Source organism: Lissotriton vulgaris, chromosome 1_1 (assembly GCF_964263255.1).
Source record: "Lissotriton vulgaris chromosome 1_1, aLisVul1.2, whole genome shotgun sequence".
Taxonomy (NCBI): domain Eukaryota; kingdom Metazoa; phylum Chordata; class Amphibia; order Caudata; family Salamandridae; genus Lissotriton; species Lissotriton vulgaris.
This window is the reverse complement of record NC_141685.1, coordinates 1,853,215,614-1,853,243,279: the sequence shown is the minus strand read 5'-3', so window position 1 is coordinate 1,853,243,279 and position 27,666 is coordinate 1,853,215,614.

Here is a 27,666-nt window from a genome sequence, read left to right as displayed (position 1 = left end):
CCCAGGCTCAGGGTGTGGGTCCGAGGATGATGACCTGTGTCATCTCCAAGTACAGTTTCACACTGCTGCTCCTCATCCAGTTGGTGAGGGACTTCATTTCCACGTGGAGGTTTGTTCATGGTGTGTGTGGGTCCCTGGTGATGGAGTGCAAAATGCCACATGCACTTCCTACTGTGCTGGAATGTGTCCCCAATACACACCAACTAAACAGACATCAGGACAAGCACTCAAGTAGAATGTTGCAAGTGTGCAAGCACAGTCTGCCCATGTGCCATGTTTTTTTGTAAAGTTCGTATCCATCAAATGATTAATGCCATGTCACTTTTTGTACACATGAGTGATGATGTGTCGCTTGAGCTTTGACATGTTGAAACACAGCAAAGTCAAAAATGGTAGATGACTCTAAATTGTGCATTTGTACACCACATGTCAGACATGATCATAAACCTACATCTATTTTTGATTTCAGGCCATGGTACACCTAATCTGGAGCTGGAAGCCATGTTTGAAACGGACAATGAGGGTGGTGAAAGTGTAACCAGTATGGGCCCAGAAATCATCCAGGACATAATACAATCACTACAAACTCCCCCTCCACCCACAAGAAGGCAAAGCAGCCCAGTGGGATCTCCGGTTGGCCAACAGGGAAGCACTCCTATGCCACCTCCCACAACATCTGTGCCTCACCAGTCGCCAAACACACTAAATACATTTGAACAGCGTGTAGTGGATGTGCAGAGTCAGTTGGCACAGGAGGTGCGTAAGGGCATTGAGAGCATGGCAGGGACCCTAGAGGGAGTGCTCCGGTGCCTAACCTCAAATCCTGCCAGTGCGGAAACTGGTAGCACCACTGAAGCACCACCACGCACTTTGTTTGACGCCATGACAGAAATTTCAGAAGTCATGCAGCAGAGACACAGACTAATGCCCACCACAAGTGCCAGCTCTGAGGTGGCCAACACTCTGAAGGAAATACAGGACACCCTCAAACAAATGACAGCCAAACAGGATGAATACCTCACTAAACTGGCTGACTATCAACGAGATGTGACAGCTGTGCTTGAGAGCCAGCAAATAATGCTGAATGCATTTATGCGGTACCTGATGGGCATTGAACATGTTCCAGGTCCAACACCATCAACATCTGCAGTCCATGAAGTGGCTATGCCTACTGAGTCGACTGCCCTACTGGTCACACCATCAGCTGTGACAAACCCATCTGATGAAGATGAATCAGAAGATTTCCCAGTCCTCCGCAGAACAATGCGTTAGAAGCACATATTGTCAGTGTTATATCTTTGTAATGATGTAATGTTCTATGGTCTCTGTGCTCACAGGATTCCAGAGTGTGGAATCCAGGGGGCAGTACACAGATAAACAGTTACTGTGAGAGTTGGTCCTTGGATCTCCCTGTGGTTGTTACTTTGAATAAACTACATTTTCTTCTACAATCCACTGTACTTCAAGTCATTACAGTCAGGAGTCGGATTATCCTTCACGAGCAATTGTTGTCATCACAAACTACATGTTCCACAAACCCTGTGATCTGGGTGGAGTACATAAGGGTGGAACCTACGGAGAAAGACGTAGGATTAATTTTGTACCTGACCCGTAGGTGGAGTAGGAGGTTCATCCTTGGGAGTGCGTGTTCCTTGTGTTTCCTTGTCTTGGTCCTCTCTCCTGCTCCATGACAAACAGCATCAAGAGGTCCCTCCTAGACGCCACAGCAAAATCCACACAATCCTCAAAGTCGGTCACACTGCCAATCCATAGACAATATACATTGCTTCATTTCCAGAAACAATGTTCCACAACACACTAGCTGCCACACTCCACTATGGCATGCGGCAAGGTAATACACCACACTGGATTGTCTCCTCCCTTGCAGACCAGAGCAGATGATTCTGCATAACACATTTCACTGTACAACACACAGAGTACTGATGCTGAGTCCCTCAGTGACTGTCCATCAGTACCTTTGTCTACTATGTGTACATGGCCCCACTTGCTGAGAACATCAGTGGACATGGACTCTGCATATTACCCTACGCCTAATACACCCAGCTCTGCCTCTCCCTCACCAAGGTACACAACATCACAGGACACAACCACAATGGATGCAAGATGTGCCAACAAGTATGTGCCTCAGCTGGACAAATCTCCATTTGTTGTCAAAAGAGGACATCACCCTCACAACAACCACTACCACATGGGACTATACCTGGGGGTACCCTGGGCTGGATAAACAGTTCACCACTCATATGTCTAACACAAACTATACATTGTACAGAACGCATCCCTCACCCTGTCAGTATGGATACTAGTAGTATCCTCACCATAGTACTTCACCCTCTGCAAACTGTGCAAGAGCATCAAAATTATTGTCAACTGATGCATTGATTAGACCTGCCACACATCCATCTTCATCATCCGGTTCTATGTTAATGGCCTCAATATCAGTATCAAAAATACCCTCCGGACAAAATTGATTAACGTCCAGACAACCGTAGGTAGACGTTCCCAGTGGCTCCCATGATTATACCACTACCGCCAGCACATACAGGAGCACTACTGCATCCACACCCATACAGATATACTGACACTAAAGGAGTTCACACACGCCTACACAGTCAGCCACAACCCTGGGCAAGCAAACCTCTACCAATGAATCTGCTTCTAGGCCCACAAGACATACGTCTGCAATACAGACCTAGCCATGGTCACATTTCCCTGCATCTACATAGCCAGCTTGTTAACCAGCTTTCTTTTCCACTTGCAGGAAAGATGTGGGTCATACTGGCCCTCAGCATTGTGAAACACTGCAAACATTGAGCTACAGTCTCAATACCAGGTGGCCCAATTAATGACGGCCATTGTGCCATCTGACCCTCACTTGTTGTGACGTTGTGTGACGCCTAACCCTGCCTAATAGTCATCATTCATCACCAAGGCACATGGTCATGCGATAATGCAGCATGCATCAAATCTGACCCTTACACGCCTTGTTCTGCGTTACAGGCACGTGCAATGGGTGTTGCTGGGTGCCTTGCCAACAACATCCATTTGCTGTTCACACTGGCCCAGATGTAATAGGAACATGAAATGGTAAGCTTTGTCCAGAAATACACTGACCCAAGGCAGGCTTGACGAAGGCTCAATGTTGAGAATTATGAAGAAGTCTACTTGTCTCACCTTTATCACACAATGCAGTACATATTGTAAGAGGAGGAGCCCGTTGTGATGATTGATTAACTGAGAGGTGTCCGTTCATGTACAAGTCTGATGGTCCCCGCAAGGCAGACACACTTGCCCCATTGTGCAAAGGTGACTGCGTTAGCGAAGAACAGGACATTGTACAACAGTGATGGTGAGAACAACAGGACTGCGCTGTATCTTGCAGACATGGCACGGTCCTGCCCTCCCTCCTGCAAAAGGGTAGCGCAACTGGAAGGGCTGCTGTGCTCCACTATGGAGAAACGTAATGAAAGACGTCCCACAATCTTTACACATGATTGTTGTTCACATGGGCTCACCTGAGACGCATTAGCTAAAGTCCCTCAAGGGTGAGTATTGGCCTGTATGAATTAGTGATAGTGTAAGAACAACTGGCTTAGAATAGCCAACACGTAATGGTAATCTCAGATATGAGATCATTGTTGACATTCCTTGTCCAGCAAGGATAACGCTCACCCAGAACTTATTTCACAACTTCATATGCCTACAAGTCAGAGTCATTGTGAAAGATAAATATGATTTATTTGCTAACAAATTTCACACTAAATAAAATCTATGCTAAACTACACTACACTTATCAAAACTATAAATCACATCCTAAACTAAGCTAATCTAAGGCGCTAACATCTACACTTATCTTGTCTAACTTATCCTATACCTACCTCACACATACTACACAGCACACAGATGACCCCCCACCCCCTATTCAACAATCACACATCAGGCACACATACACTTAATCTAAACACATACTAATTAACCTATCTAACTAAACAAGTATATATTTTTTTTTTTATTTTTAAATTTTTTTTAAACATTTAACATACACTATACATCAACCCCCCACCCACTCCTAATAACTTAACACTTATCCTAACACTATTCCTAAGTACTAAAACTATCCTAAAAAATATCTGACTACTTTAACATTTAAACAAGAACAAGGTCCGTAACTTGACAGGTGGTACACCATGTCATCAACAACCACAGTTCTGCAATGTCGTTATTCCTGCTCGTCCATTGCAGCAATGGTGGCCTTCAGGTCAGCAACCATGGACAACAGGGTGGCCAGCTGCAGCTGCATGCCCGCAACCTGCAAAGTCAACTCCTTTTGGCCCTTTTCAAAAGTGTCCATCTTGGCCTCTATTTTGTCTATCTTGGCCATCAGGAGCACACCGTCAATATCAGCCTGCGCACAAGCCTGTTTAGGTGGGGCTACTGCAGCTCCACCTGTCATTGTCCCAAGGGCCTGTGCAATGTTGGTTCCTGATTTAGGATGAGTGCTTGTCACTGGGCTCAGATTAGAGGCATGTCCAGATGTGGAACAACCTGCTGATCCTGCAGATTAACAGTCCATTTGGGGGTCTACATCTGCATGTGAGCCAGTTGTTGGTCCAGACTCAATGTGTGACCTTTTCCCCTTTAGGTTCCTGCTCCGCATTTTGCATGGGGAAGTGGGAGTTGGTGATCTCCAGGCCCCTTCAGCACGTAAAGCATCATGTCGGCGTCCCATCTGTCGGAATGCACGACCAACATTGCGTATGTGTCTGTATCTTTCCAGACGGATGCGATACAGCCTCTCCTCATCTTGTGACATGTTGTCTGTAATGGAGCAATGACATCCACATCAGTCTGCACTTACACATTGACACCTGTACACATGCACATTATGCGATCTTCAGAACATTTTGGCAAGGGCCTATCGCTAACAGGGCATCTATTTCAAAGCATGGGGTCATCATCATCGATTGTCATACACAGGGATGCTAAGTGATGTTGCGTAATACCTAAGATGATAATCACTGTAGATGACATGTAAGGCATCAATACATATGAGATGGTACATTCAAATACATTTGTCCTGGGCATGAACCCAATGCCCCCCATTCACATATGCAAGCTCCTTCTCAACATGATGCAAGAGCATCTGTGTGCAGGCAAGTTATCTCTCGGCATTGTAATTTGACACTTCATACGCAGATACAAAGCAAGGTATAGGGACCATCAGCACTGTATGCTGCACAAGGCAAAACACATGTGAAAAGCACCATGTAAACAAAACATGGGCACATTAGCATTGTATTGGAAGGAGAAACACAGGTGTGCACTGCAATAGATTTGGGGACTGACTCCTATCATGTGACTCTTGTACATGGGGTGCTGCTTGGGAGTAAATATGTGGTGTGTTTTCACACAAGGCAACACACACTGCACAACACTTCCATGGTAGACGCTTCTTGACAGGGGACAACATATAGACAGCATCAAGGGCTGGTATGTGGATTGACTATGCATGATCATTGATGCAATGCACATTTAAGCACATGTACATCATACCATATCAACTACTGATGTCAATAGGGAATTGTGCCGGTGACCCTTTCAGTAGCATAGGTAAGTGCATGACTGTTGTGCTAATTAATGATGGACTTGCAGCACTGTTCCATCCCTATTACAATGGCAAGTACTGACACAAGTGGGGCACAAGCAAGTTGAACTTGTAGGAGGAATATCTATGTACTACTACAATGAGCATGTCTCATGTAGCCATGGTATGAATACACTGACTGTCACGTACCCCAAGGGTCCTTGCTCAGCCCAACAGTCTTCGACATCTCCATAAGCACACTTGCCACCATTGCATGCACACACCACCACAACATAATATCCAATGCCAATGACACCCATCTGGTACTGTGCCTCACCCAAGACCCAGCCACAACCAAACACAACCAACATGAAGGAAAGATAGCCACTGCAGAATGGAAGAAGGTCAGTCAGCAGATACTGTAGACACACAATACAGAGGTTCTCAGCCTTGGCTAATCAACTAGCGCCAGGGACGCCGCCTATTGGTCAACAACAATGGTCACTGCAACAACACCCACGGACCATACACCCCACTTAGGATTTTTCCAGGTCTACTCACTCACAACTGACAAACAAGTGGACATCATGTCATCCTTCTGAATTTTCACCCTGCGCATGGTCCAATAGATATTCAGGTGGAACGTGTGAGACGGTCACCCAGGCCATCATCGACACCCAACTGTACAAGGGGAATGACCCATACACAGGAATCAATGCCAGACTTCACTTAGAACTACTACCCATAGTGAAAGCATCGGCACAACTCTTCTACGACATCCTTCATCACTGCAGCATTTCTACAGGCCAAAATGACCAACACTGGATCACCGTCAACACAAGGATCACGTTGAGGCTCCTCACACACACACACACACACACACACATGACATGGGCCCAGAATGACTCCTCAAGGGGCTCTTGTTCTCTGATCCTACCGGCCACCTCTGCTCCACCAGCCTCCCACTAGCCACCATACCAAGGATTGACTGCTCCACCACTGGAGGTAGATCACCCTCCTACCTGGCCACAAAGACATGAAACACCCTTGGGGCACAACTACGACAGACCAGGACCATCTTACCTTCATTTAATAACTGAAGACCTAACTATTTCATGAGTAGCAGCACACCCCCTCCCTTCAGTGACTTGAGACCCTCACACCTGAGTATGGTGCTCTATGGAGGGCTAGATGTATTTTTTGAATGTGGTCTATTTTTGTGTGATGTATACTTACAGCAGCACAATTAGTGTTACTGTGTACCATGCACACTGTAACACCTCATACATGTGACCCTAATATTTGTGTTCATGCATTTCCACATGGTGCCATTGAGTCATTGACACTTCCATGCACATGTGATGTGTAAACAGGATGCATGCAAGAATGATGCATTTCGACTGTCTGCATACATGTCATGCATGAGGAGACATTGTAAGCATACAGACAAAGATAGTAATGATTTCACACTCACCAGTGGCCTTAGGATCCTTGAAGGACTCCACCTCTTCCCTTGTGTATGGTGGTGGCCCACCTACAAGTGATAGACAATATACCAGAATGTCAGCGTATGCAGCATATTTCCACACAGTACAGACATTACATGAGAGTCAGTTGTATCCTCAAGATTGGTTTACGTGCGTCCCATGAGTCAACGTAAATCAGACAAGTCTATGGCTAACTGCTTCACATGTGAAGCACACTCTTGCACTGCATGTATTACACACATGTGATCCCTTGTTTGTGTTGCCACATTGAGATGGCATTTGCTAAAAATCTGCACACTAGGTCCATTGAGAAAATATGTCATTGTCATGTAGATGTATGTGATTGTGCTTTGAAGAATGTATTTCAACCGTATGGGATACCTTCCTGTACGTCAATGGTCAAACTGCATACACATGTGTTGTTGTGTGCTGCACAATGCAGCTGCACACAGGGAAATATGACATACATGGATACATTTATACTTCACTCCCTGTGGCGCCTCACTTACACCTCCCCAGGGCAGGCATGTGCTTTTTGCGCTGCCTCACACTCGTACATCTCTGGCCTTATCTTCATAGGTCTTGCACCGCCAGAGAGTTACTTTGTCACATGTTAATGAGTGTTGCTGCGGCGCCAGAAGGCCTTCATTACAGAGGGCCCTGGTGCATTGACTAAGGTCCATGGATGTTGGTGTGAAGATGGCAAAGAACACACATTGCACGCCCTTTTGACACATAACAATGCATTGAAAGTGCTGACCTTTATCATGCATCATTATGCCTCAATGAGCGGCATAGTCCAGCATGGTGAAGATCAATCTTGCTTGTGCGTTACCACTACGTCAGTAGAGGCCATGTGTATCATGCCTTTTGTGAATTGCTAAGTCTGACAATTGCAGGATTTTGCCGTTGGAGCATTTCAAACTGACTACGTCCATGGCTTAGGATGTATGACACATTTTGCATTTACGGAATTTGAACATTTTTGTGAACAACAATTTGCCATAGCATGTTGGTACTTGCAAATTTGCTATTAGTTAAGTGCTATGGGCCTCATTTATGACTTTTTGCCGTAGGGAAGCGTAGCAGGCCTTCCAGCTGCGCTTCCCTATGGCAAAAGAAAAGGGCAGAAATGCGCCATATCTATTAGATACGGCGCATTCCTGTCCTTTTCCCCTGCGCTGGTGCACAATGTGCTGCCTGCGCCAGCACAGGCACCCTTGCACAATGGTGCAAGGGTGGCTGCGTTGCGGGGAAGATCATTTTTGTACAGGAAGGTAAACCTTTCAGTACAAAAATAAGCACAAGAGCCTTTTCCTCTTTCTATGTGTGCTGCAGAATGCAGCACACATGGAAAAAGGAAATACGAGGAGAAATAATGACATTTCTCCCAGTTGCGCATCCCTTACGCCTCCCCTGGGGAGGCGTAAGCTTTTGGCACTGCTTCAGAGGTACGATTTATGGTACATGTGGGGCAGTGTCAAAAGGGCATGGTTGTTGCTGGGAACGCCCCCAGCAACACCCATTGCACGCCCCTTTAACGCAGAACACTGCGTTACAGGGACTGATATTTATCAGGCAGCAGTACGCCACCAAGACTGGCGTACTGCTGCCTGATATATACCACGCAGGCTTCTGCGCCACAGAACATCATGAAAAGTGATTTTTCGATGGCGCAAGGGGCCGCATTAATGATGGCCTATGTATGTGTTATTTTTGTGTATCAAATCATGTTTCAGATGTCGCTAATTGACAACAACCTGTATTTGATGGTAAGTAGCTATTTTAGGTAAATATGCTCCATTGCACATTTTTGAAGGTGCCAGGTGATGCACACACATGGCCATAGTGCATGTATGTGCACCATATGCACACACATCATTATGATGGGTCCAGCAGGGTTTTTTTGAGAAACACCTGCACCCTTTGGAGAAATCACAATGGCTGATTTGCTATTACAGTATTTATTGAAAAGTGATTCCTATGTCCCTCCTGGGCCATGGGAATGAATTTTGATTGATCCCTTACTTACATATTAGAAAATGCAAAGTAGCATCTATGGGAGATTATCGTATTCCTACAAAGTAGTGATTTTTCTTTATACATACCATTTTGCAAAGAAAAAAAAGCAATTACATTAGAACCTACATTTATTTGTTTAGAAAGGGTTTGTTGATAGATATGGCCCTATGTCTGACTTTACAGGGGCACAAGGGGATCATCAGTGAGGCCCCTGTGGTTTGACATTTGGTTTGCTTTACCTTAGGATACCGTTGTGAATACATGAAATAAATATATATTGACTTACCAATTGTTCCATCAACCTCAATGCCAAGGTGGTCCAGGAGATCCTGCTCACGGTTTATGAGGTCTGCCCACCGGTGTTTGTACTGTCTGAGGGTCCGGTCCACTCCAAACATTCTCAACATCTGGTACCGGACCCTCTCCCACCTGAGCTTCCTTTCTTGGGTTGGGTAACCCTGCACTACCCTGCCTCCACTCCCAATCATATTTGGGAGGTAGTGGAGTATCAGCCACAGTAGCCCCCCCTACTCCTTCTCACTGAGGTTCCTAGACCTGGGTGGCATTGTGACAAAGCACAAGCCACGCTGTGTAAATGCCACAAATAAAATTTTGCTGGCACAGAAATACAAAAAGTACACAATTTCTCCACTTAACAGTACACTACTCCCCCTATTCCTAACTATGTAACAACCCATAAACAGAACAGTAATCCCCCTATGAAAAAAGTTTTAAAACCCCTAAACAGACAGACACCCCTTGACACACAAGACACAGTTAGACAATACACAACACTACAGCCACTATTTGGACACACTTACCAAGACACACACTGTAAAACAACTGCAGGACAGGACAAAACTCTCAAGCACTTTCCAAACACACTCCTACACCTCTCAGAGACTACAAAGGAGTGAAATAGAAAGTGAAAGTATCATATAACTTCCTGTTTGTGAGCAGGGCAGGCTGGGAGGCTAGGTACATCATTTCCTGTTGCGATGCGACTCGTTTCCGCAAATGCGACATTTTTTGACATGCGAACATTACCGATTTCTGTCGCATCGTTATTTTAAGCATGGTACACTGATAATACATTTTCCCTTACGGTGCGACCTGTTATCGTGGGAGCGTCATTATTGTGATGCGACCAAATCATTATTGTGTCGCATCGTTATTTGAAGCATGGGTGACTGATGCCATATATTTCCATGAAGGTGCGACCAGTTGCAGTAGAAGCGTCACTATTGGCATGCGACTGAAACCTATTTATGTCGCATCGCTGATTAGACGCCGGGTACACTGATGACATATTTTCCATTACGGTGCGACCTGTTATCGTGGGAGCGTCATTATTGTGATGCGACCAAATCATTATTGTGTCGCATCGTTATTTGAAGCATGGGTGACTGATGCCATATATTTCCCTTACGGTGCGACCTGTTATCGTGGGAGCGTCATTATTGTGATGCGACCAAATCATTATTGTGTCGCATCGTTATTTGAAGCATGGGTGACTGATGCCATATATTTCCATGAAGGTGCGACCAGTTGCAGTAGAAGCGTCACTATTGGCATGCGACTGAAACCTATTTATGTCGCATCGCTGATTAGACGCCGGGTACACTGATGACATATTTTCCATTACGGTGCGACCTGTTATCGTGGGAGCGTCATTATTGTGATGCGACCAAATCATTATTGTGTTGCATCGTTATTTGAAGCATGGGTGACTGATGCCATATATTTCCATGAAAGTGCGACCAGTTGCAGTAGAAGCATCACTATTGGCATGCGACTGAAACCTATTTATGTCGCATCGCTGATTAGACGCCGGGTACACGGATGACATATTTTCCATTACGGTGCGACCTGTTATCGTGGGAGCGTCATTATTGTGATGCGACCAAATCATTATTGTGTCGCATCGTTATTTGAAGCATGGGTGACTGATGCCATATATTTCCCTTACGGTGCGACCTGTTATCGTGGGAGCGTCATTATTGTAATGCGACCAAATCATTATTGTGTCGCATCGTTATTTGAAGCATGGGTGACTGATGCCATATATTTCCCTTACGGTGCGACCTGTTATCGTGGGAGCGTCATTATTGTGATGCGACCAAATCATTATTGTGTCGCATCGTTATTTGAAGCATGGGTGACTGATGCCATATATTGCACATTTTGTCATCTGCCTCCTGGGCTTTGGGATCTCCTTTCTCTCTCCTTCAAATCCTCCCCTTCCCTTCTGGACTTGTGGTAATCGCTTCCAACACACATTTTCCCTTCCATGTGCTAACTCTCGGCCACTCACGCTTCCTTCCTCACTCACTCTGTCTTATGGCGGCAGCAAGCCTATGGTCTCTGTGCACTCTATGAATTTCACCTATGAGAAGGTTACATCAGATAACTTTGCTTTTCTGCTTTGAGTCAGGAATGCATGTCTCAGATTCTGACGTTGTCAGACCTATCGTCACTTATGTGCGTGGAGTCAGGAATGCATGGGTCAGATACTGAGGTAGGCAGACCCAACGTCACTTTTGTGTGTTGAATCATGAATGAGGTTCTGAAGTATGATACACTAACTTCATTTATGTGCCTACCACATTTGTTTATTTGTGCAAACTGGTGTGAGCACTGAAGGCTACTTTTTGATGGATGGTCAGATTGTGACGCACACCCACTGTGTAACATGTTGATGATAGAAATTTTTAACATATTACTTATTTACTTTCATCATGACTTTACAACATACAAGTTCTTTGTTGTTATTTTTCCTGCTGTGTGATTTCATTATGTGGACTCCTCTTCACCAGTGCTTTATTAAATGTCTGCACCACAACATATGGATGCTAAATGTTGCTTTTTGACAATTGTGAATGTACAACCTAATTTATGACGTATTAGCGTATAATATTACTGCATGCATTCCTGCGGCACTTCCCTACAGCAAGCAAATAGGGTGTGAAGGTGGTGTGTCTATGACATATGGGAGATTCATGTGCTTTTGATGTGTGCTGACGCGCAATGGGCGGCCTGCATACCTGCAGTATGTTTGCTGTGTTGCATGGAGGAATACTTTTGTACAGGAAGGGTCACCTTCATACACATGTGCATTCATACCCTGCACACCGAGACACATGCACTATGGTGCCAGGGTACCTGTGTGAGCCAGACACTGGTGAGTGTCCGCATTGCAGGTGAAATTGCAAGCCAGTACAATGTAAATGGATGTGTGGGCTGATGTATGTCTGATGTCAGCCTCCAGACATGAGAGTTAGTGTAATGTATGAACTCCACATATGAGATTGTCATGCAAATTGCAGTGTGAATTATTGTCAAATAATCATGCACAAGGTACATAAGGTTGTGTGAAGTATTTTTATTTGTGCAAACACAAATGTAGATGCATGATGCGGATGTTATTAGTGACATTCTTAGAAAAAATTGCGCACTATCTGAGCACGTCTCCGGATGCCTGCTGCTGTGCTTGTATTTACAGGAGCATGGCCATCCTCCTGGTCATCCTGTGGCATTTCTGCATTCAAATCTGGATCATCGTCCCAGGGAACACGTGTGAGTACACAAATATTGTGCAGTATTGCACAGGCCAAAATAATTTTGCACACTGTCTCTGGTGAATAGAGCATGCGTCCACCAGACTTGTCCAGGCGCCGAAACCTGGCCTTGAGCAGGCCAAATGTTCTTTCCACAATGTTCCTGGTCCGGCTATGTGCTTGATTGTATGCAACTTCCTGTGGTGTCTGCGGATTTCCATACGGTGTCATCATCACCCACGGCTGAATGCCATACCCCTGGTCAGCTGTAATAGAATAAATGAGAAGGTACAATGAAAAGTTTGATATGGTTGGGGTAAAGTAGAGGCCATATGTTGTGGGTAATATTTCATTTGTCAGTGTCCATTGGGCATGGATGTTGCAGATAACACACCCAGGGACTCACATGCAAGACACCTTTGCAACATAGTTCTGCTGTGCAATGGACACGTATTTGGAATTGACAGGTAGTGTAGGCAAACCACTGATTTTTACTGCATATCATTCCATAACATATATTTATTTATTGAAGTAGATGAGTATGTAGTCCTCCTATGCATTTTGGCCAGGAGGCCCTTTGTCATGGAGCGTTCATATCCACGCATTGCAAGGACCGTTACGCGGCTGTTCTGAGACCGGTGTTCTGTTATGCTGGTCTTGGAACAGCCAAGTAGCAGTCCTTGCTACGCGTTGCTATGAACGCTCCTTGACAAAGGGGCTTGTAGAAAAGTATTTTTGCTATGGATTGATATGCTGTTGATATCATCGATAACCCACTCACTTGAATACTTGTGAATTAAAACAGAACTTGTATTACAACTTCTTTGATTCTTTTTCATGATCATGTACGGAGTGCCTCGCCAAGGGAATGTATTTGCAGTGGTTTGTGTATACTGCCTGTCTTGCACTTTTGTTGCTTTGACGGAAGCACCACCCTTGGGAGCACCCTCAGCTGAACAAGATTCTACATACTTCTTTTACTACCGCTGTGCACCACCCACATCCTTTTGTATTTTCTCAAATTTGGAAGGACATGCATTGACTCCCTATTTGCCTCTACATGACCGTGGGCCTCATTTATGAGGGACTTGCACCACTGGTGCGTGACCTTTTGCCATTTTGGTTTTGAGGCACCAGCAGTGCATGACCGTCATTAATTATGGCCCTTCTATTCATGTCTATGTATATGCTATTACATGGGTACTCACAAACTTTATATCGGGGCCAAATTTACAGTGTGGCTTGTGGCCGAGGGCCGCAGTGGTGGGGCCGGGGTCAGTGGGGGAGTGGCCGGGGCTAGAGCCACAAATACAAACTGACCATGAGGTTGGACACAGGCCGCAGCGACAGACGCCTTTGTCTACTGAGTGACCAGACCTGGCATACACATCTCTCACACTCACTCTCTCCCACTCTGTCTGTCTGTCTGTCTCCCTCCCTCCTCTCTCTCCATCTGTCTCACTGTCTGTCTCTCTCCCTCCCTCTCTTGACCTCTGTGTCTCTCCCTCTGTCTGCCTCCCTCTCTGTCACTCTCCCTCTCTGTCTCTCTCTGTCTCCTTCCCTTTCTGTCTCCCTCCCTCTATGTCTCTCTCTGTCTCATCCTCTCTGTCTCCTTCTCTCTGTCTGTCCCTGTCTGTGTCTGGGCCTGTCTCTGTCTGGCCCTCCTCCCCCTCCCTCTGTCTCTCTGTCCTTGTGTCTATCTCTGTCTGTCTCTGCCGCTATCTGTCTATGTATGTCTGTTTCTTCCCCCATATGTCTCTGCCCCATCTGTCTCTGCCCCCTTCTGTCTCTGCCCCCTTCTTTCTCTGCCCCAATATGTCTCTGCACCCATGTATCTGCCCCCATGTGTCTCTGCCCCTATCTGTCTCTGCCCCTATCTGTCTCTGCCTCTGTCAGTCTGTCCCTGTCTCTGCCTTTCTCTAGCCCTGCCCTTATCTGTCTCTCACACTATCTGTCTCTGACACTCTGCCCCTATCTGCCCCTCCCTCCATCTGCCTCTGCCTCTATCTGTCTCTGACACTCTGCCCATGTCTGCCCCTGCCCCTGTCTGCCCCTGCCCCTGTCTGCCTCTGCCCCTGTCTGTCTCTGCCCCTTCTGTCTCTGCCTCTGTCAGTCTGTCCCTGTCTCTGCCTTTCTCTAGCCCTGCCCTTATCTGTCTCTCACACTATCTGTCTCTGACACTCTGCCCCTATCTGCCCCTCCCTCTATCTGCCTCTGCCTCTATCTGTCTCTGACACTCTGCCCCTGTCTGCCCCTGTCTGCCCCTGCCCCTGTCTGCCCCTGCCCCTGTCTGCCTCTGCCCCTGTCTGTCTCTGCCCCTTCTGTCTCTCGGGTAGTGCACACATACTGTGTGTACACGTCCCCGTCACCAGCCCAGAGACAGCTTCCCCCACTGTAATGTACAAGCCAGCTAGTTTTCTTTCAGAATTTGCTGCTTTGTAGGGTCTGTGTCCCACCACTTGTCACATCATGGCACCCCCAGCAGTGAGGCCAACGCCCCCTTGGCGCCAGTCAGCGGAGTATTTCACGGCTCTTTGCAAGACCATTTAATTGTTAATGAGGCCTTGTTGATTTTGATCTCTTCTTAGTGCCCCTGCATCTCCACCCTATGCCTGAAATCACCCGGCCCCCATAAATCAACAACCGGTGGTGTTTGCAGACACTTTTGAATGAATTTAAATTTAACAGAGGTACATGTCTGCAAGGTCCGCGGGCCGCACAGGAAGGCTTGCCGGACCGCAGTGAAAGGCTTGCTGGGCTGCTGACGGCCCACCGGCCGTACTATGGGTACCTGTGTGCTAGTACAACATTTTTACATCCTGAACCTCATTTATGCATCATTACAGCAATATTAGCAGCATGGTAGCATGGATGGTGCATTGTATCATAGTCTTTTGCTTACCTACAAGTAGTCCATTTCCATACTGGCCATTCTTGAAACGATCATTTATGATGCAGTTCCTGAAGATGAACGCATCATGGACACTGCCAGGGTATTTTGCCAGCACATTAGTAAATAGTCCACGGTGATCCACGATGGCCCGAACATTAATTGAATAGGTGTGTTTCCGATTGATGTACAAATGTGCAGTTGCTGCCGGGGGAACAAATTGCACATGCGTACAGTCCATGGCACCCAGCACATGGGGTAAGCCTGCTATGGCATAAAATCCTTGCTTTATCTCCATCTGCTCTTGTGCATTGTTGGGAAAATGGAGGTAGCGGGGTGTGAGATGGATGATGGCATCCAGGACAGTTGGCAGGAATGATGAAAAAGCTGGCTGGGATATTCCTGCCAGTTTGGCGACTGTTGTCTGAAAGGAGCCCGACGCCAGCATGTGCAACACAGCCAGGAGCTTTGCCTGTGGCGGTATGTTTGTAGGCCTGTTGCTTCCTACCTCTAGCCTTGGTCCAATGAGTCCCAGTAGATGCTCAATGGTCTCCTTCTTCAGGCGGAATAGAGTAATGACCTCCTCATCCCTGATGCCTCTCAGGACGCTCCTTGGACGGAATAACCGCTCCTTTCTGCGGCGTTGCCTTGGGGGTGGATTTTGTGGTGCAGGGGGTTGTGGTGGTATTCCTGCAGCTAGTTGTCTCCGTCTGGCAGCTACTCTCAGCATAACGACCTCCATGGTGTGGGTATGGTTGCATCAAAGTTCAATGGCCTCCTCTCCTCTCTCCTCTCCTCTCGCTATGTGCCGATGCGTCATTTCCTGCGCGTCCGTTTTGTAGGCGCACCAATTCCGACGCATCCGCAACGCTGCGCCATTTCCGTCGCGGATGCGTCATAAGCGGGAAAGTTAGTAAATGCGGATGCGTCACTTTTGCGCAAACTTTTCCGCGGTTACGCCCACATTGCATACATTATTTTTTGCGCGTCGCAGGGCATTCTGACGCAGTGGAGTTTGTGGCGCAGTGAGGTAAAAGTGACGCATCGCTGGAGATGCGTCACTTCATTAATATGGCGCATGCGGTGCGCCGAAGATGCGTCATTATTTTTGACGCATCTTCGGCGCAAGCTGTTCATAAATAAGGGCCCAGGAATCGGCTGCCTGCTACTGCTGATTGGACTCCATCTGAGCACTAGGAACACAGGGCAGTAGTGGGAGTACTGACTGTGATCCTAATTTCCAATTTGCTTTTTGGAATCAGGTGTTAGAAATTGCAAATGCCATAGTAAATATAGAAGAGACTGATGACATCAGGGACCCAGGAAGTGAGTCAGAAGCATTGTTTAAGAGCCTGAAAGAGGAGCACACTTCCCAGGTAGTGGGCCTAACTACAGAATGTCAAGCCAGGAGCCATATGAGATGGAAAGAAAAAGAAAAACTACATTCAGCAATGAGTAACTCAAGATCCTGGTGGAAGAGTAAGTGGCAGAATATAACTTACTGGAAAATACCTACAGATTATTTAACACTGCATACATGTCTAAGGTGTTACAAACCGAAGAATGGAGACATTCAGAAAACATTGCTATGACCTTTGGTCCAGGACCAAGGAAAGAGTTGCAGCTTGTAAGTAGAAGCATCAAGCGTCCTACCCAGCTACTAGAAAACATACACAATGGGGCTATTGATTGAGTCTATTTTACACCCATAGACAGTAACTGGAGTATCAACGATAGACACTTCAGCATGTAGGTAGCTTCACTCATATTGATTAGGTTGCCCCCCTGCTGCCAGCCTAGAATGGAGTATAAATATGAAGACCTACTGGAACTCACCAAATCAATGCCTGGAGCAACAGAAGTGGAATTATGGCCTGCTGGACCCATGGACTGCACCATAGAAGGCCCACACTCTGAAAGACTGCACCTGCTGCACTCACAAAGCCCCAACAAGAAAGGCCTGTGGCTGACTCAAAGAGATAGGAGTGGACTCCCTGATCAACAACAGGTACAACAGAGCTAGAAGAGGTCACCTGCAAAGCCAAAAGAAAGGAGCACCCCAGCTGATAAGTGGCACCTGGACGTTTCCTGGACTTTGCACCTGCTTTGCGGGAAACTGAGTCCTAAACCCCAAGAGGCAATCCAGAGTCTCTGAATCCTTTGCCAGAGAAACCTATTTTCCTAAACGGTACTCAGAACCAACAAGATATCAAAGTTTGGAAAATGACTGCAAAGATTTGTAGAAAAGCTCCATAAGAAGACCAGCTTGACTTCGAGACTCAAGCTACCGTCGTCAACTTGTGAATAACATGACCATGCCCGTTTACCCCACTAAAAGCTCCGGAGCTTCTCACTGTCGATGTTAAGGACAAAGACTATTAGTAGCTCACTGAGGCATCATGATGCAACAGGCTGCCATAATCAAATCAGGCTCCGAATCCAAGGAACTTGAGAACTTGAGAGAAAAACTCCAAGAAAAAACACTAAGTCCAAAGATAAACTTTTGACTGGGACCGAGCCCTCAGCCTATCCAGCCTGTGCTCCATCACGGTCTGCCTAAAACCTTGACTTTGTCTCGGTCCAGTGTGACCAGATAACTGTATGTGACACTTTAAGCTTTTTGGTGCTACAATGCACAATTTTTTATTTAATCTTTAAAAATTAATATCTCCGGTTCTTTACATTGGGCTTTTGTTGTTTTGGTGTTGTTTTGAAGATAAAATATTCTCTATGTTTATAAATTGGTGTTGGATTTTGATTGTGTTGTGACTTTTACTTATGTACTGCTTTGCTGATATTTCATGCTTTACACATACCTGTCTACTAAATTAAGCCTGACTACTCTTTGGCTAAGCTACAAAGTGTTGAGTAAGGACACATTTACTGAGACTTGACCGAATATGTTACTGATCGTGTTACTAATACTAGCTGAGGGTGAATAAACCCACCCACAAATAACTGACTTTCCTACAACTTGCCTCAAAAACTACTGTAGTAACTAGCGAAGAAGCACTTTATTACCAATATAAACATTAAAGAGTCTGCCACACTTACTTCAAGATCTGCAGCCTTAGTTACACAGTCAACAACCAAGCAAACAATATAAAAACATATTGAGAAAGGACTACACACTACTCATTACCTAAACAGGATAGGCTCGCCAGTCAAGGCACCTATCATATGTTACAAGAGGTGTTGTTAGGCAGTCTTAGTGCATTACAGTACCATGGTATGAAAATGTCTATGCTTATGATGCAACACAAGTACCACATGTCCACATGTGGGTGCAGTAGAATCTTAGAGGATAGAAAACATGTTTAAGTGAGATGAGATCATTAGATCCCTAATGATTGAATTACTTACAGCAGTGGAGGTTCTGTGCTGAGACTTTGGACTCACTCAGATGCAAGGAGATGTAGGCAAACTCTCATTGATAACTTTTTTCAGGCTATAGGTCACTATCTAGAGAGGATGGTATCTTCAACGTAAAACATATGCAGATGACTAAAAATATGGAAGTTGAAATGGTTCATCACACCTGGGACATTACCGGAATCTTTTTATGACAAATATTCTTCAGGAAAAACAGACATCTAATGCAGCTAACAGGCTTATCTCAGCAGCAGGATAGAGTTAAGAGAACTCATATGTTAGTAGTTTTTGCGTAACAGATGAGGCAGGTACTACAAGGAAAAGCCAGAGTGAAGTTGGACAGGTGAGCACCCCAAAAAGAAAGCAAATATTACTAGAGCAAGATGCAAATTAAATGTAAATCTATGGTTTATAGTTTTTACATGTTCAAATATGTTCAAATATAAAGACTCCAGTCATGGCTTTTGTGATGTTTGTTCCTGATCAGAGCCAGCTAGCTTCATCTGTCACTTACAGTTGTGTTACCCTTTGGGACCAGTAGCGGTTGGTGGTGGGAGTAGCTGCCGGGCTGTGATGTGGGGAGGGGGAGGGGCAGGGCTGTGGGTAGTAATCTATGGGTTATGGAGGATTACAGGTAAGTAAACATATAAATAAATAAAACGAATTTTGTTGATTGCACTTCATCCCCAAATGCGATGAAGTGCACGCAACAAAATTAGTTTTTTACATGTATGTATTTACTTACCTGTAATCCTCCGTAATCCATAGATTACTACCCCCCACCCTGCCCCCCCCAGCCCCCACTTTACCGCCGGCAGCTACTCCCACAACCGAACGCTACTGTTTGGGACACATGAATACATTTTGAAATATACTTTAAAGCACAAAACAATGTGTATGTCTACATTAATATTTCTGTCTCTTGTCCTCATAAATATTTGTTTGTCACATCAGTCCTGCATGCATCCCCATCTGAGGCTCTTTCTGCATCCTGTTATTGGAGTTGCCATTAGGTATGTTCACATGTTCATTGTCCTTATCATCATGAATGAATTAAATGAAATGAAAGAAACATTTATAGAGTGCAAAGCTACCCTGGGGCATCCCAGCGCTGTTTGCAGACGCGGACCAAGACAACATCTTTACTGAGTAGTGACTTTGGAAAGACAAGTTTTAACTAGTTTCCAGAAAGACAGATGGTTGGGTTCCTGACGTATAGAAGGGGGAGGGAATTCCACAGCCTCCCCGCATTATAGGAGAAAGAGCGTCCGCCGCTTCTTGCTCTCTTTATTTTTGGCACTGTGGTAAGCAACATGTTCGCCGAGCGGAGGCTTCTGTTAGGGTGGTAAGGGATGATCATAGATTGATTGATCACCGGTCCCTTTGCTCGGAAAGACTTATTTGTAATACAGAGTGCTTTGAATTTGATTCCCTCCAATATTGGCAGCCAGTGTAGATTATCTTCATAATCACTGACTTCATTTTCCATTCTACTGAGAACAATTTCTTCATTGATATGTTGTGCATGATGGCACATGTGGCTCAGTGCTTAATTTGAGCCGGTGGTTTCCGGTGCTCGGCACCGGCCTTTGTTTGGCTAATTTAGAGATGACCACAACAACAGGTAATTATTAATTTAATGTACATTAAAAATGACTATTACCTGACCCACAAGCCATTCTTAAAGCTTTGGAGGCCTGAAATAGCCTAAATTGTCACTCTTGTTGGAGTGTGATTGTTAGAAGTTGTGTAGTTACTATCATTGGCAGCATGGCGGGGGCAATGTGTTGTGCAAGCTGCAGTGGCCTCCTGAGGAGAGGCCTGGCACTTATTTTGTTCCAAATTAAGCATTGATGTGGCTATGATTTTTCAACGTTTCTTGATTGCATTTAAGTGAACCACTGCTTTTGTGCTGAATGTAGAATCTACCTTTGAGAAAACCAAATGTCCTTTAAATAATTCTTTTGGCCCACGTGTATGAAACTTTATATCTTGATGTGTCTATATTCGGTTAACAAGTCATGATCGATGGGTGTAAGCCTTAGGCACTCCTACGATGGAGATATGCTAGTTAACATCTTATCAATAAAAAGGGCAATTTCTTACATTTCATAAGGACATCTATTAAGTAAACTTAACCTGCTAGTTGGTAATAAAGTGCAGCGTGATGGAACCTATAAGAGATATGCGTGCTAACTTACATACTTTCCCATTCATCTATTAGAATAGAGGTACCACTCATTGGGCATCACCTATACATGCAATTATGTGATTCCTTCTGTTCCTGATTTGACATTCACTCTCAGCGAATGGTACATAGGGGCATGACAAATCATCACGTACTATAACAGGAAATTGTCCTGTGGCATAGCAATGTAACTTAGTGTTCTGTAACTTCTCAATGGCATTATCGAAATTGAAATGGGTTTTTATTTTTGACAGTATGGCATCAATAAAGTCTTGGGACATGTTTAGGAGGGATGTCTATGAAATGCCACCTGCAAGAGCTATAATCCATTTGTAGCTTCCTGATGCTACTAATTAGAGGCCACGCAGAACCTGCATGTCTGTAATGTTATCAGGCTGCATTGGGTATGCCTGCCTAAGATTGGCTACAATTCAGCTAGAAGATCAAGTATAACCAGAATACTTAACATCTACTTTTCATAAGTCTCATCTTCTCTTTCATCAAATAATATCACCCTTTGTCTGAATATGTTCTCTCTTCACCTCCCACTCCTCTGCTGGCCTGATAGTATTTGCATTCTCTTCGCCATATGAAAGATTGCTGCTATTATGAAAGTTTGCCTTTGATTTTGTACCCTCCTTTTAATCTTTGAACTCTCACTTAATGGTATTTTCATTTTGTGTTTTGTAAAAACTCACAACTTGCACGTCAAGTCTTAGCCTACTAAGAACATTACACAAATTCAACCCACTTGCACAAAATCCAGATTTTCAGTTTAGTATCGTATCATTTATATCTACAGGTAGCACTGCTTTTTGAGTGTTCATTTTTGATTTTTAATGTCATATGATATTGTTTTGCTATTGGTTAAAATCTTCAACTGGAGAACAGACGTATTGGTCAGGTTGCCACTCAATCTGTCCACTAAATACACTTACAGGATCTTCGTTCATTTGTACATCTATCCCAGGCTTACATTAAAAGTCTATGACGCATGCACTATAAATATACGACACTTACACACTTTTTGTTTATCAACATTTGCCATTTTCGTCATTTCTGATTCATCAATTTCTATACAACTGTACGAACTTTGGTTTGAGATTTTGAGGGGAATATTATCAAGGACTGCCTTAAAATTATCGCCGGTTGAGCGGCCAAAACTGCTTCTAAAGCGGCGATAATGGGCTTGATAATGTGCCCTGGAGAATTCCAATAGAAGCCCATATTCATACCAGAACATGGACTTCTATTGGAATTCTCAAGGGCATATTATCAAGCCCATTATCGCCGCTTTAGCAGTAGTTTTCTGCCGCTAAACCGGCGAAATGTTTTAACGCCGTTCTTGATAATATGCTCCTAAGATCTTGAGGAGTATACATCAGCACTGCTGTCAGCGTTAATAATTTAGGTCAACATGATGCACTTAATGATGAGCCAAGGATATTTCAAGGTGGCTTTTTACTCCCCTCTGTATATTTACAACATCATTACAGAATTGTGGTAATTCCAGAAATGTATTCTTTTAAATCTAACATGCAAGGTAGTTCCTTACAAATACATTTCTCTTTTTAACTGATATGTGACATATTATGAAATGCATTTATGTAGTTGCATGCCTTCTTAGTGTTTGTATTTATTAAAAACAGACACTTATTGGGCAGACAGACCATCAAAATTGGATCGTTGTACACAAATATCCAAAGATCTGGTAGTCAAATGGCCTGATTCACAAAGCCATTTTTCAAAATGAAAATCTGCCCCTGCAGATTCTCTCCTTCATTTGAAGTAGATTTAGATCTTTTGTATAATTCGTGTAATTCATAAAAAATTCAGAAAGCACTCCAGAAACTCCACAACAGTCACACATGCTCACAAACATTGGTTCACCTCTATATTTAGTAAGGCAGATTGTCAATGAAGTAGACAATCAACCAGATTATGGTTGGTGCAAAGGAACATTTGCAAGTTTAGTGTTAAACTTTTTTCACCTCTGGGAAAATATTTGAAATTTGGGAGAGCTTGCTAATCTCATTTGAGAAACATTCAGGGTAATATGTACAAGGAGTTAATGTAGCATCAATTTTTTTACTTTATGGTGGCTGTTTTTATCGCCATATTTACAAGTTGCTGCTAACTGCAGTTAGCACCAGTTTTCTGCGTAAACGTGAAATTTTAGGAGCGCCACTTCTGTTAGCGGGACTTAACGAAAAGAGATGCAATGTAGGCATTCCAGGGCAAAAACTGCCAATAACCCCACTTTGCGATATTTACAAGGAATTCCTTGGATGGTGCAAAATCAAAAAAACTGCTTCCATCTCCAGTTAGAAGCAGTTTGTGAAGACCAGAAAATAGCTGGTCTTAAATATAGTGCAAACACTTGGGGCCTCATTTCAGAAGGTTTTGGTGCTGGAGAGCGCTGCAAGGAATGTTGCTGTGCTGCCCTGCACCAAATATAAAGGGCAGGAATGCGCACCATCAATAAGATATGATGCATTCCTGGGCCTCATTCATGAAAGGTGTTGCATCTCTGCGACAAAACAGCTTTGCAACACTTTTCACTACGCCCCTCTTGCAACACCATGGATGCACTGTAGTCACTGTACGGCACTCCATGTCGCAATTACTGCCAGATACATCTGGATCCTGACGTACCTGTCAGTGCTAAAGTCTCGAGCTGTTGAAGTTGCGTGCAAGCACGGTGCAACTCCAGGAATGCATGGGGCCAGCCTATCCCTGTGGCACTGTGTCACCTGACGTATTGGCATCCTACACTTGTTGCAGTGAAATCTGATGGATTGCACTGTGCCACTCCTATGAGGCTTTGTTAGGTAGGAACACCCACCCTGCATACATCATACCTGAAGCAGGTATAATGTGGTACATGGCTTCACAAGGTCACGCATACTCCTAGATGTGTCACTTTGCAAATATAGTGCAACGTGGTGCAAGACTGCACAGATGCCGCCATTGCCATTATGTAGTGATGCGGGGGGGACTGGGCAGCTGGGAGGCAGGAAAAGTAGGAAAAGACACTAGAGGGGGGACGCAGGTGGAGTGGTGGTTGTAAATATATATATTTATTAAATACTTACCCAGAGGCCAGCTCCCACGTCTTCTGTGCTTCTGCTCTCCTGAGTCTTTTTCCAGGTACAGGTAGAAGGCAGACAGGCTCCCTCCATTAAGCCAATCACAACGCTTCAATGCAGCATTGTGATTGTCCTTGAGCGCCGTGACCAGGCATTCAGCTTGGGGCTGGAGGAGTGGGCATGATCTCCATGCAGGCTGTAATACACCTTGCATTGCAAGGAATGTTTGCTTGACTGCTTTGGTGGCCTGAGAGGGCAGACCAAACAGTCATTGCACACTTGAGTAGGCATACCACCCCGCACCAGCCCTGCTCCATGAGAAGGTAAAAGGCACACAATTGCTGGACAGAATGCAGAACAAATCAAAAGATTAACTCCCAGTCAAGATATTAGGGTAGTTTGCGCAACATGCCACTGCAGTTTAGACATGGTCATATGAAAATCAGTTTTGACCCTGTATCTTATTGGAACAGTCCAGCCTGAACTTCCAAGCCAGGTTCTCCCTGGACCGGAAACAGCATCCTAGGACCGGTTTTAGGCTTTTACCCCTCATCAGCCAGGATAGCTTGAGTCCAGTGGCACAGTGAGCCCCGGACCCATGTCTGTGCATACCTGGAGCACTTGGTTGAGAGAGTAAAAGACACACAATTGATTATTGGAATGCAGAACAAATCAAAACATTCACCCCCAGTCAGGAGATCTGGGTTAACTCCATCATTAATTTGCTCAAAATGCCACCCCAGTTTAGACCTGGCTATATGCACATCAGTCTTGACCCTGTTCCTCATGAGAACAGTCCACCCTGAACTGCCAAGCCAGGTCCTCCCTGGACCAGAAACAAGCATCCTAGGACCGGTTTCGGGGTTTCACCCCTCATCAGCCAGGCTAGCTCACTGTGCCACTGGATAAAAGGTATCCTGGCTGATGAGGGGTGAAACCTGGGATGCTTGTTTCTGAACCAGGAAGGACCTGGCTTGGCAGTTCTGGCTTGACTGTTCCCATGAGGCACAGGGTCAACTGGTGGTGGCATGGTCAGCAAACAAATTATGGATTTAACCCAGATCTTTTGACTGAGGGTGAATGTTTTGATTTGTTCTGGATTCCATCCATCAATTGTGTGTCTTCTGCTCCATGAGAAGAGCAGCCCCACCCAGCCTCACACCCGCGAAGGAAACATATTATGAGTACATTAGAAAGTTATCATCATGTTATGTTTCCTCTTCTTGCACTGCTTGAAAGCAGTGGGGCAGAGCTCTTCTGCCACAGTGGATGAGGTGCCACTGGGGTGCATCACCCAAAGGTTCTAGGCCTGTGCCTGACTCGACTCCCAGGCCTCTACCTTCTCCTCACCTGGACATTGACACTGTGGTGTGCACTCTCTCCAAGTCTGTGACTCCGCCTACAGGAGCCTTAGTCAGGTGGAATTTCACAGACCGGGGTACAGCAGTCGCAGCCAAGTCTGCTGGGGAACCTCCTTGTGCTGGTGATGAAACAGGACCCCTTAGGAGTGAAGTTGCAGCTCTCGGATGATACAAGTTCACCACAACTCGGGGGCCTCACCCTCCAAAGCATTCAGCGACCGCAACATCCTCCGGCCTGTGATGCAGAGAGGTGCAGCCACCATTGGTGATATACTCCATGCACCCGGGTGTAGTGGTGGCGCATGGTATGTGATGCAGACCTCCCTGCATTAGTGTGCAGGAGCACCTCCACTGTTCACAGCTCCAAGAGGCTCCAGACGGTCTTCTCACACAGGTCAGCAACGTGTCTCCATGCAACCTGGCAGACGTCACCACCAGGTAAGGGCAATTGCTGATCTGTTAAATCTACCGCCATGGTCCAGCAATTCCACAGCACCTCAGCATCCCACTCTGGCTCACAGACGCAGGCCCAGCTATGCCTTCAGGCCCTGGCGACTGTCTCCGCTTTCAAAGCTTTGGATGCCATGGTGTTGAAAGGAGTGCACAATGATAAGTGATGCCTCACTGGTTTTTCCCAGCGATGCTCCTCTTTTCATGATTGTAGCCCTGAATTTTCTCTTCCCCTGGGACTCTGGCTGGTCATCCTTGCTGTTGGAGGGCTTGAGGGGGATTGTTGATCTGTGGTGCACTTGGTCCTGGCTGCTCCATTCTGCATTCCATTGGTTTTCTTTCCGATTTTTCATTGTAGCTGGAGTTATAGGCTATTTTTGCCTCTAGAGGGAAAAAAACGTCACGTTGGGCTGAATAACATGAGGTTTTTTTGCCGCTAATGGGCCTTTTGTCAGTTTTCGTCCACTAACGTCAGAATTTGTACCGTCTTCACTCTAGTGTTAGCTGAAGTTTTCACCGTCGCTACCTGAAACTGATGCCATGTAGCGACGTATTGTAAATACATCGCTAACAGGGCAATAGTTTTTCATGATAGGCCACGTTAAGAAAACTGCTGCTAACTAGAGTTAGCATTAGTTAGGGGCAGTTCTTGTTCATATACCCCTCAGCCTTTTGGGTAAAGAACCCTTATAGTTGTTTCCAGGGTGGAAATGTAATGGAAAGTGTTTGTGAAAGCCACAATCCTGTGAGTCTATGTGATCCATGTGGGGTCAACTTTTTCCTGTAACTCTCACTTTCCTCCCTAACTCTAAAAATACAGAAACCCCACAATCTGCCATTCCAAGTGCAATTCATAACCCTAAAAACCTCCATACCATTATTTTACAAATCAGAAAATGAAATTAAGGACTTGTATTCAAAAGCATTGCTTGCTATAAATAGTGAACCTCTTTTAAGAAATCACAAAATGCTATGTACAAACACATGTCATCACCAAATGAGGAAATGAGGATGCAAACAATGAGTCCTTTTCAAAGTGGAATCCATGACCCTGCGCCATGGCAAGGCAGAACCACCAGCATGATGATGGGAGGAAGTGAAAGAGAAGAATCAGTGATTTAGAGTTGGAAATTTTGATTTAGGAAGGGGTACCTAAATGATGATGATACATTATGTGGGAAGCCTCTCTTACTGTGTCTGAGACTGCAAAAAAGGCTATAAAAAACAGATATTACAACAAGACCACCTGAGCAGCAAGCCCAAATGAACAGCACCTCCCCTTTGACCCAGAGAGAGTAATTCCATAAAAGGGGCTCTTTGATGAGCACTCACTACAAAACAGCCACTTCTTGGGGATGCTAACACAAATAGTGTTGCACCAACAGCAAATGATCATGCAAACAATTACAAATAAAAATGTAGAATGTTCCATATTTTTTTAATTTTGTTTGTATAATATTCATAAAAATCCAAACGTTAGGGCCAACAACACTCCAACGCATTTTATTCACCACTGTGAACTTCTTCAGGGCATTGTTATGTAACAATCATGTGACAGGCTAATTCTTTGACTCTATATTCCACCATGAACGAATTTTCATATATGTACAGAGTCCCCGTTTTGTTTTAAACCCTTGGTCTTTATGGT